At 46.6% G+C, this 11,559-nt stretch overlaps 1 protein-coding gene and 1 pseudogene across 16 annotated transcripts in view; both read right to left on the reverse strand.

Annotated features, from left to right (window-relative positions):
• Positions 1 to 1,797, reverse strand: part of Cep164 (centrosomal protein 164) — a 61,741-nt gene extending 59,944 nt beyond the window's left edge. For 11 of the 16 annotated variants that reach the window (XR_379109.1, XM_006510133.1, XM_030244222.1 and 8 more), the window contains exon 1: positions 1,613 to 1,797. The gene's annotated coding sequence lies outside the window, so the exon portion shown is untranslated. The other 5 variants (NM_001081373.3, XM_011242446.3, XM_030244220.1 and 2 more) reach the window with 5 other exon arrangements.
• On the reverse strand, positions 8,842 to 10,063 carry Gm7286 (predicted gene 7286; annotated as a pseudogene).

The following is an 11,559-nucleotide window of genomic DNA, read 5'->3' on the forward strand; positions in this document are numbered from 1 at the left end:
AGCAGAAGGAACGCCATGAACAGAAGCAAAGCAGCTTGATGGGACGGAGTGGCTACTAGGGCCTGCCTAGCATGTGCAAAGCCCTGAGTTCAATCCCTAGTACTGCAAAACAACAACTCCATATGTGAGTGTGTGTGTGGATGTGTACGTGTGTGTGAGTGTGTGTGTATCTGTGTATATGTGAGTATGTGAGTGTGTGTGTGGATGTGTACGTGTGTGTGAGTGTGTGTGTGTCTGTGTATATGTGAGTATGTGAGTGTGTGTGTGTCTGTGTACGTGTGTGTGAGTGTGTGTGTATCTGTGTATATGTGAGTATGTGAGTGTGTGTGTGTCTGTGTATGTGTGTGTGAGTGTGTGTGTGTATCTGTGTATATGTGAGTATTCGAGTGTGGGAGGGGGGAAGGGATGAGGGGGAGGGGAGGGGGGAGCACAAGCACAGCAAATGTGCTTGATGGGGTAAGGATTAATTATAACAACAAAAACTTGGACTAACCACACACTTCCCGGAACACTTGTATGCGGCAGAACTGTACCAAGGGCTTTATTCGCCACCATCCCACCCCAGCCTCTCAGCTAGAGGTTTACTATCCCCACTTATCAAATACAGAGACTGCTTGAATGAAGGACAAGGAGCAGCGAGTCCGGGCTTGCGAGGGCTTTAGCTGTATACAGGACTTCATAAGGGGCTGCCATGGGAATTTCATAAAGAAAGTTGGAGGTGGTGAGAGTTACCGTTCGGAAAGGTGACTGACAGCTGCACAAGAACCAATCAAAAAGGGGACAAAATCAGAGGCAGTTATTCTGAAAGCGCAGCCAAGAAATTATGAACCAAGCCAGTGGCTACCTGAATGAAAAGCGGCTAATCCTGAGGGCAGGAGAATAGCAGGGTCTCGCAGCTAGGTGAAGGAAGAGAAGAGAGAAAGCAGAGAGGATTTCAGCCAGTCCACTGTGATTTTAGGCCAAGAAGCCGACTGCCAAGAAATCTGAAGCATGCCAGATGACTACTGCAGACAGCGGAATGAATTCTCAGCGTAGAGTGGGCTAAGTGACTGAGGAAGTTCTCCATTGAGACAAGAAACATGGGAGACATTGATAGAAGGTCCGGGGGGGGGGGCGGCGGGGGGGGGGTGCGGGTTGGAGATGATCCGCAAGCACATCTAAGCTCGAGTAAGGTATCTGGCTAGGCAGCAAGTACTTCCCAGAGCAACCGGTAACTGGAGGCTCTAGTCGCAATCCAGAGATGGAGTGCAGAGAAAAGCATGCAGGGGCCTGCAGAGGGCTGAGCTGGCAGACGCGCGAGGGCGAGTCACCGAGGCCAAGAAGAGGGCAGCGGTTCCGGGCGTAGATTCCTGAATCAGTGCAAAGAAAACCCCAAACCTCCTCTCTTGCCCAGCTGGCCGAAAGATGCCATGCGCTTGGCTGAACTTGGGATAGCCCAGGAATGGGCTGGGCAATGGCGGTAGGGTGTAGATTCAGGAGAGGCTAGAAAGCCAGGCCCCGCACGCCGGAGGGCTCTTCTCTCCCAGCTTAGTTCCCGCGCAGCAACACCTCACAACGCTTCAGCTCCCTGCAAACTCCTGCCACGCCACCAAGCCTGGCTCCGAGATCTCACCTGTCCCCGATCCGGGGTTTCCGGGAGGATGGCTCTGCGCCTCCTCCCCAGCACCACCCCGGCCCCCCACCTTCCAGGGACGCCGGGGTGTCCGGCTCCCCGCTTCCAGGGACGCCGGGGTGTTGCCCTGCAGCGACCAGCAACCACTTCCGGAAAGGCACTGGCCTAGCAACTGAGAGGCCCGCCTCTACCAAGAGCCAATAGGTCGCTGACTGAGAGCGTTGGCATTGGATTGGTTGAAGTTCCCCCACGAGGCTTTGCCCGTTGCATCCTGAAAGTTGTAGTTCAAAATAGTGAATAAGCACAATCCCACTCCCACCACAAAGAGGTTAAAAGAGAGACCTGAAGGTAGATAAGAGAATTTCTCCCGCGGACGAAAGGAAGCATTCATAATATTAATAATAATCTACTATTACTATTAATTAAGCAAAATTAACAATCATTTATAGACCATCATTTTGTAAAGGTCGAGTAAAATCACGCGAACAACAGTGATTATCAGTGGTCAACCTATTGATTGGGCCCTTAATAAAAGAACTATGAAGGGGTTGGAGAGATGACTCGGTTGTCAAGAGAGCTGCCTACTAACTTTTTCCTTTTAATGTATTATACGTGGACCGGGATCTGATAACACAAGCCCTTAATGCCACCACTTGGGGCACAAAGCAGACAGATCTCTGTGCGTTTGAGACTAGCCTGGTCTATATAGTGAGTTTCAAGCCAGCTGGGACTACACAGTGAGACCCTGTCTCAAAAAAAATTTTAAGTGTGTGGATGTTTTGTCTACATTATACCTGATAGTCATGGAGGCCAGAAGAGGGCACTGCATCCCCTGAAACTGGAGTTGTAAGCAGTTGTGCGCCACCTTGTGGGTGCTAGAAACCAAACCTAGGTCGTCTGCAAGAACAACAGTGCTCTCAACGGCTGAACCATCATCTCTCCCACTCTACTATTGTAAATTTAAAACCGAGTCCTGCGCCGCTAGAGTCTAAGCCGACAAGGAGAAATTGCGAGTGTTGTTACTAGGGATCTCAAACCAGACATCAGGATGTGTTTCTCATGTTTAACGTCAAATCTTTCTGCAATTCCTTTATTCTCACCACAGATGGGGAAAAAAATCACTGCTCCTCATTATCATCACAATCTTTAAAAGTGTCCCCAAGGGGCCACTGGACCAGACATAGAAGAGATGCCATATCATGACTATATCAGACATAACTAAACACTGCCCATAGCTTCCTATACACAAGACTTGCCATCTGAGGCTGTAGAACCAGCTCAGCAGCTGCCAACACCTGCTGCTCTGCGGGAGGACCAGAGTCTGATTCCCAGCAAGCACGAGGCAGCTCACAACCAGCAGAAACTCTAGTTCCAGAGGATCCAACACCTCTTCTGGCTTCTACCCACACCAGGCAAACACATGTGAACACAGACATGTGGTACACAGACATACCTGCAGGCAAAACACTGGAACACATAAAAGAATAAAATATTTTTTGAAAAAAGCAGCTAGATAGTGGTGACTGAACCACACTGAATCCCAAAGCCTTTATTCCCAACATCCAGAAGGCAGAGACAGTCATATCTTTGTGGGTTCAAGTCCAGCCAGGTCTACAAAATAAGTTCCAAGACTGTCAGGCTGTAACACAGAATAACCCTGTCAGGAAAAAGTCAAAAATAAGGAGGAGGAGGAGGAGGAGGAGGAGGAGGAGGAGGAGGAGGAGGAGGAGGAGGAGGAGGAGGAGAAAGAATGATAGAGACAAGCAGATTTCTATGAATTCTAGACTGGCAAGGTCTACATATCCAGTTCCAGGACTGTATAGTGAGCTGCTGCCTCAAGAAAGAAAGAGCTGGGCAGTGGTGGCTCACACCTTTAATCCCAGCACTTGGGAGGCAGAGGCAGGCAGATCTCTGAGTTCGAGGCCAGCCTGGTCTACAGAGTGAGTTCCAAGACATCCAAGGCTACACAGAGAAACCCTGTCTCGAAACAACAACAACAAAAAAGCATTAAAAAGGGCTGGTGAGATGGCTCAGTGGGTAAGAGCACCCGACTGTTCTTCCGAAGGTCAGGAGTTCAAATCCCAGCAACCACATGGTGGCTCACAACCATCCGTAATGAGATCTGACTCCCTCTTCTGGAGTGTCTGAGGACAGCTACAGTGTACTTACATATAATAAATAAATAAATAAATAAATAAATAAATAAATAAATAAATAAAAGCATTAAAAAATAAAAAAAATTTTTTTAATTAAAAAAATAAAAATAAAACAAAACAAGTCAGGTAGTGGTGCACGACTTTAATCCCAGCACTCAGGAGGCAGAGGCAGGTGGATATCTGAGTTCAAGACCAGCCTGGTCTATAGAGTGAGTTCCAGGACAGCCAGAGCTATAAAGAGAAACTATGTCTCAATAAATAAATTAGTTAATTAAATGAAATAAAATGAAAGTAAAATTACATTCCAGGCCAGGCTGAGGCACATAAAAAGGCCCCCTGAAGTGTTATCCCTTAAAATACTTTTCTCCTTCAGGAAAAGGGCTAGAAAATAGTCTTCAAAAAATATGGCAGGCTATGGAATTATCACCATGCAGATGAAGGATATATGTTTTATTCAGTTTCTCCCAAGGTTGGTATTCAGAAATACAAACCATTTTACCAAACAAATTAAGAAGGAAAGGGGAAATCACAAAATTGAGACATCAGCTGACAAGCCAGTAGGATGTTTATAGTCTCACTCACTGGGTTGGTTAGCTAGCACTACAGGCCTGTACTAGCAAGCCATCTTGAAACCTGTTTTTTGTTTTTTTGTTTTTGTTTTTGTTTGCGCACAAGCGTGTCAGTGTGTGAGTATGTACACGTGATTTCAGGTATACGCTGAGGTCAGAGGTGTCATGTTTCCTGGAGCTGGAGTTATAGGCTTTTGCTTCATGTGGATGCTGGAAACTGAACTAGGAACGCAGTGCTTTACAAGAACAACACTGGCTCTTATTTTATTTGTTTGTGTGTGTGTTTGTTTGAGGCAAGATATCACCATACATCCCTCCTGGCTGACCTGGAACTCTGTATGTAGATATGGCTGACCTTAAACTTAGAGATGTCTGCTCTTTAATGGCATGGATCACCATGTGCACCTTAACAGCTGAACCATCTCTCCATCTCTTATCTCTTCATCTCTCCAGCCTCTTTTCCACTTCTTTTTTATTTTTGTTTTTTTGTTTGGTTTTTTTTTTGGGGGGGGGTGGGGACACACTAAGATTTCATGACCAGCTGATTTTTTTTTTAACAGATGTTACCAAATTACTACCAAAATTTTTTTTTAGAGTTTACAGTCTTGCCAAGTGGTGGTGGCAGAAACCTTTAATCCTAGAACTCAGAGGCAGACAGATATCTAAGTTCAAGGCTAGCCTGGCCTGGTCTACAGAGCAAAGGACAGTCAGGAATATACCAAGAAAAAAAAATATATATATATCCCTCAGAAAAAATTTACCAACATTTCCCTACCAATCAGAAAGGAAGGGGAGGGGAGGTAGAAGGGAAAAGATGATTCTTAAATATTATTGGATTTTTATTTGGTGGATTGGTTGGGTTGGGGTTCAAAGTTTCTTTTGTTTGTTGATCTGGATTTTTTTTTGTTTTTGTTTTTAGCTTTTTGCTTTTTGTTTTTTGAGACAGGGTTTCTCTGTGTAGCCCTGGCTGTCCTGAACTATATCAGGCTGGCCTCAAACTCAGAGATCTGCCTGCCTCTGCCTCCTGAGTCCTGGAATTAAAGGTGTACATCACTACCACCCAGATTTTTTTGATTAGTTTTTTTAAAAGAATTTTATTTATTATATGTGAGTACACTGTAGCTGTCTTCAGACACACCAGGAGAGGGCATCAGATCCCATTACAGATGGGTGTGAGCCACCATGTGGTTGCAGGGAATTGAACTCAGAACCTCTGGAAGAGCAGCAGTCTTAACCACTGAGCCATCTCTCTAGCCTTTTTTTTGATAAGTTTATTTTTAATTAAATATATGTGTGTGAGGCCTGATTGTGGATTTGTACAAGTTAATGAATGAGCCATGGAAGCCAGAGGCAGTGGATGAGCCAGGAACTGGGGTTACAGGTAGTTGTGAACTGCCTGATGTGGGAGCTGGGAATTGAGCTCTGGTCCTCTGCAAGAGCAGTGAGTGCTTGTAACCACTGAGCCATCCCTCCAGCCTCTGCTGCTTCTTTAAAACAGTGTCATGTAACTCAGGCTGGCCCTGAACTCCTGATCTCCCTACCTCCACCTCCCAAGTACCCAAGTGTGAGCTAGCACAGAAGATCATAATGGTTTCAATTGACATTTTAATGAATTATAATTAAATTTGAATTTCTTCTGTGAACTATTTCTCCATATTCTTTGGTTCATTTCTCTGTCACCTTGTTTAGATAGTTTCATTGATTTGTGGAGGCTCCTTATGTATTGTAGCCATTAACACTTTGTCTCCCCATAGTGCAGCAAATGGTTCCTAATGGGCAGTTTGAGTTTTGTCTTTGTAAATGTCACTTTTTCCACCCTCAGGATATGTGGTAACACTATTGACAACTGGTCTTCACTGTGTGGTCACAGTGCGCCAAACCCCATTCCAAGTGCTCTGCATAGATTACCTCATTAAGGTTTTGGGTTTCTTTGTTTTTCTGACACAAGATCTCACTATGTAGCCCTGGCTGGCCTGTAACTTGCTTTGTACATAGGCCAGGAGAAACCAGGCTGACCTAGAACAGTGGGGAGCCTACCAAGTGCTGGGATTACAGGCGTGTGTCACCCTGTCCACCTTCGCACAGTTTTACATGACAAGGCTTAAGCCAGCGCTTCTGTCTCAGTTAGGGTTTTACTGCTGTGAATAGACACCATGACCAAGTCAAGTCTTATAAAGGACAACTTTTAACTGGGGCTGGCTTACAGGTTCAGAGGTTCAGTCCATTATCATCAAAGTGGGAGCATGGCAGCATCCAGGCAGGCATGTTGCAGGAGGAGCTTGAGAGTTCTACATCTTCATCTGAAGGCCTGTAGAAGACTGGCTCCTGCACCGTTAGGAGGAGGAGAGTCTCATTGCCCACCCCCACAGTGACACACTTCCTCCAACAAAGCCACACCTCCTAATACTGCCACTCCCTAGGCCAAGCATATTCAAATCACCTCATCACCTTTACCCTGGTTCACAGATGACATCATTTGAAATAGAAAGGTGAAGTGAGACTGGAGTCTCCCAGACAGTGAGCGTGTGGGAGAATGAACTGTGCCAGGAAACTTGGTAAGATAAGATCAAGTGAGTGGGTTCAAGACCCCAGCACCCAGGCAGCCACCTGAGACAGTAGGCACCTCCCTGCTCCTGGCTAGATTCCTGGCCCAGACACTTCCCACAGCAGTGATATAGCCCAGAACAGAGTTCTTCATGCTAATGAGGTATCTAGAGGCCCTAAGAATTTAGCCAATAAGCTTCCCTCATGAACAGTCTTCCCTGCAAAAGGCATTTAATCTCTGGCCCACCCTAAGGAGTTGGTATGCTCCCATTTCCCACGATGATCAGTAGACAGTTTGGAACCAAGGACCGTCTCTTTCATCGAGAACCATCATGGGGATCATGGAGAAGGCCTTCACCTACAGCAGACGTCTCTCACAGAAGGTGCCTCTGAACTTCCAGACAACTGCCCCAGGCTTGACTTCATCCTCAGCCCAAAAGGCCCCAAATCTGTTCCCAACTCCTCTGTGCAGTTTTCCAGCCGTGACTGGATGCCTGGGAATCAGGGAACCCCAGCTTTGGCCTCCTACATCCTAGGCTGCATTTCCCCACCCCCTGAACAGTGTGTCAGTGCTTCCCTGGAGGCCAGAGCCCTACAGTGACAGAGCAAGGTAAACACAGTCTAGTGCTCTGAAGTTCCTCTGCTCAGCACTGCAGCGGCATTTCCACAGACCCATATGAGCAGGAGAGCCAGGATGCTGAGGGTATTTAGGGTGCTTCCAGGCCTACAGACACGCTGCATACTTAGGGGAAACTTCTCCAGTTGTGGGTCGTCCCCCACCGATATGTTTCATTAGGGAGGTTTTCTTTAATATAAGATGGTGAAAATATTCTATTTTTCCTCCAGTTCATTTTTTATTTATTTTATTTTATTTTATTTATTTATTTATTTATTTATTTATTTTGTTTTTCGAGACAGGGTTTCTCTGTATAGCCCTGGCTGTCCTGGAACTCACTTTGTAGACCAGACTGGCCTCGAACTCAGAAATCCGCCTGCCTCTGCCTCCCAAGTGCTGGGATTAAAGGCGTGTGCCACCATGCCCGACCTCTGTTCATTTTTTAATGTTAAGCTCCTTAGTATATCTGGAGCTTATTTTTTGGATGAAATGTAGATTTGGCTTTCTCTCCTTCCATGTGAATTGTAAGTGTCCAAATGGCAGCTATTGGATAACACATCTATTTTTCTCCAATATGCATGTTATCTTTATACACACCCCACTCCCACATATACATTAATCTATCCACTGCTGTTTCTGTTTCTAGTGTCAGGGCTCAACGTCAGGCTTTTATGTGTGTCAGGTAGGTGTTTTGCCATTAAACTACAGCCTAGGATTTTATTTTTATTTTATTTTATTTTATTTTATTTTATTTTATTGAGATAGAGTCTTGCTAAATCAGACTAGCCTTGAGTTCATTCTATAACCTAGGCTGCTCTTGAACTCTAGATCCTCCTGCCTCAGCCATCCATATGCCTGGGGATACAAGCTTCGCCACCACGCCTTGCTTTATCTATGTAGCTAACAGTGGCCTTGAACTCCTGGTCCTCTTCTCTGCCCCTCCCAAATGCTGAAATCAATTTTTCTCACCTTACTGAATTGACCAGGCTTTGTAGACTCTGTCGGGGAGAGGGCTGAGGATGCCTGGCATGGCAGCGGCTCACGCCTGCAATCCCACCTGGTACTCGGGAGGCAGAAGTAGGAGAGTCGCTGAAGATTTGAAGCCAGCGAGGCTCCAGAATGAGTTGCAGGACAGCCAGGGCTATAGAATGAGATATTGGAAAGAGCAAGTGAGAATGACCCCCCCCCCCCTTTCTTGATTAACTTCACTGGTAACACACCTGTTTTCTCCTTTTTGGGTGCTGGGGTTGCACAGAGAGCTTTATACCTGCTGTACCTACATGCTTTACCACAGAGCCACACCCCCAGCCCTCAGCTTCTTTTTTTTTGGTGGGGGGGGGGGGTGTGCAGCGAACTTTATTGATGGTATTCAAGAGAGTAGGGAGGGCTCCCTAGGCCCCTCCTGTTATTATGGGCGTCTGGGGTGGAAATTGTGAGGGAGATGCTCAGTGTTGGGGCCAAGTTGGGATAGGGACTCCTCAGCAACAGAGGGCCTCTCTCTTGCTCTCAGTGTCCTTGCTGGGGTGGGTGGTCCAGGGTTTCTTACTCCTTGGAGGCCATGTAGGTCATGAGGTCCACCACCCTGTTGCTGTAGCCGTGTTCATTGTCACACCAGGAAATGAGCTTGACAAAGTTGTCATTGAGAGCAGTGCCAGCCCCGGAATCAAAGGTGGAGGAGTGGGAGTTGCTGTTGAAGTTGCAGGAGACAACCTGATCCTCAATGTAGCCCAAGATGCCCTTTAGAGGGCCCTCAGATGCCTGCTTCACCACCTTCTTGATGTCATCATACTTGGCAGGTTTCTCCAAGCGGCATGTCAGATCCACGATGGACACATTGAAGGTAGGAACACGGAAGGCCATGTCAGTGAGCTTCCCATTCAGCTCTGGGATGACCTTGCCCACAGCCTTGGCAGCATCAGTGGATGCAGGGATGATTTTCTGGGCAGCCCCACAGCCATCACGCCACAGCTTTCCAGAGGGGCCATTCACAGTCTTCTGGGTGGCAATGATGGCATGAACCGTGGTCATGAGCCCTTCCACAATGCCAAAGTTGTCATGGATGACTTGGCCAGGGGGGCTAAGCAGTTGGTGGTGCAGGATGCATTGCTGACAATCTTGAGTGAGTTGTCATATTTCTCATGGTTCACATCCATCACAAACATGAGGGCATTGGCAGAAGGGATGGAGATGATGACCCTTTTGGCTCCACCCTTCAAGTGGGCCCCGGCCTTCTCCATGGTGGTGAAGACGCCAGTAGACTCCACAACATACTCAGCACAGGCCTTACCCCATTTGATGTTAGCGGGGTCTCGCTCCTGTAAGATCGTGATGGGCTTCCCATTGATGACAAGCTTCCCATTCTCAGCCTTGACTGTGCCATTGAATTTGCCGTGGGTGGAGTCAGACTGGAACACGTAGACCATGTAGTTGAGGTCAATGAAGGGGTCGTTGATGGCAACAATCTCCACTTTGCCATGTGGAGAGCAGATGGCAGCCCTGGTGACCAGGCGCCCAATACGGCCAAATCCGTTCACACCAACCTTCACCATTTTGTTTACGGGACGAGCCAGGCACTGCACAAGAAGAAGCGTCTGTCTCTGGAACAGGGAGGAGCAGAGAGCCCCTCAGCTTCTTTATTTAAGATGTTTCCTTCTAGTTTACCTTTTTTTTTCCTAATCAGAATGACTGCTGTATTTTATCGAGGGCTTTCCACCTCTGATAAATGATATGATGACACAGTCACACAGTTTTAAGCTATCAGGGCCCCAAAGCTCTTCATCTCAATGAGTATGCTGGAATGTCTCCCAGTGATATACCAATTTGAGAGCAACTGATCCTCACTCTGACTGATGGGAAGTAATCAGATGGGTCATGAGGATTCGTGACAGGAAACCATCAAAGACACAAACGGGCCGGGGGGTGGTGGCACACGCCTTTAATCCCAGCACTTGGGAGGTAGAGGCAGGCGGATTTCTGAGTTCGAGGCCAGCCTGGTCTACAGAGTGAGTTCCAGGACAGCCAGGGCTATACAGAGAAACCCTGTCTCCAAAACAAACAAACAAAAGAAAGACAAAGGGATTCAGGCATAGAAGAGGTGGCCACCTCATAGCTGGGGCAGGTTAAATGCTCTGAACAGAAGAGGCGGCAGGTCTCCCTGTCGGATCCCAGTGACTGGTTTGTTGACTGGAATACTCTCGTCCCTTTCACCTTGCTCCTCCAGCCTCTGCTCCTGAAAACACTTCCAATTTTAAGGTCACCTCTTCTAGATTGCCCATTTTTTGTTTCTTTTTTGAGGCAGAGTTTCTCTATGCAGTCCTGGCTGTCCTAGAACTACCTATGTAGAACAAACTGCCCTTGAATTTACAGAAATTCTCCTGCTGAGATTAAAGGCAGGTGCCTCAACATCCGGGGTATACCCCCAAATTTTGTTTTATTTTATTTTATTTATTGATTTTTATTTTATTCTTTTTTTTCTTTTTTTTTTTTTTTTTTTTTTTTTTTTTGGTTTTCGAGACAGGGCTTCTCTGTGTAGCCCTGGCTGTCCTGGAACTCACTCTGTAGACCAGGCTGGCCTGGAACTCAGAAATCCGCCTGCCTCTACCTCCTAAGTGCTGGGATTAAAGGCGTGCGCCACCACGCCCAGCTCTATTTATTGGTTTTTTGAGGCAGGTTTCCAGCTTACCCCAAAATTCTTAACATCACACTGTGGCAAGAATCACAGTTCTCCCCGGTTAATCTCTTTTTGGGATCTGTGCTTCTTTTTCTACTCCTGTGCAGGGGTAAAGTGGCTGGCATGCATGACAGGGTGCGCACGGGGGTGTGGGGGGGTGTTAACCAATGCTGATTCAGGAAAGTGAGGCAGGAGAATTGCATCAAAGTTGAAGCTAGCCTAGACTACACTGTATGTTTGCAGGACCCTGTACCCTAAATAAATAAATAAATAAATAAATAAATAAATAAATAAATAATGAAAGAAGGACTAGCAGATGAGAAGTGTATGATATTGGTTCCTTCTTGCTCTGCTAGAGCTAAGGAAATGCTTTCCCGCTAGGGTCTTGCAGA

This window comes from Mus musculus, chromosome 9 (genome assembly GCF_000001635.26).
Source record: "Mus musculus strain C57BL/6J chromosome 9, GRCm38.p6 C57BL/6J".
In the NCBI taxonomy this organism is placed as follows: Eukaryota; Metazoa; Chordata; class Mammalia; order Rodentia; family Muridae; genus Mus; species Mus musculus.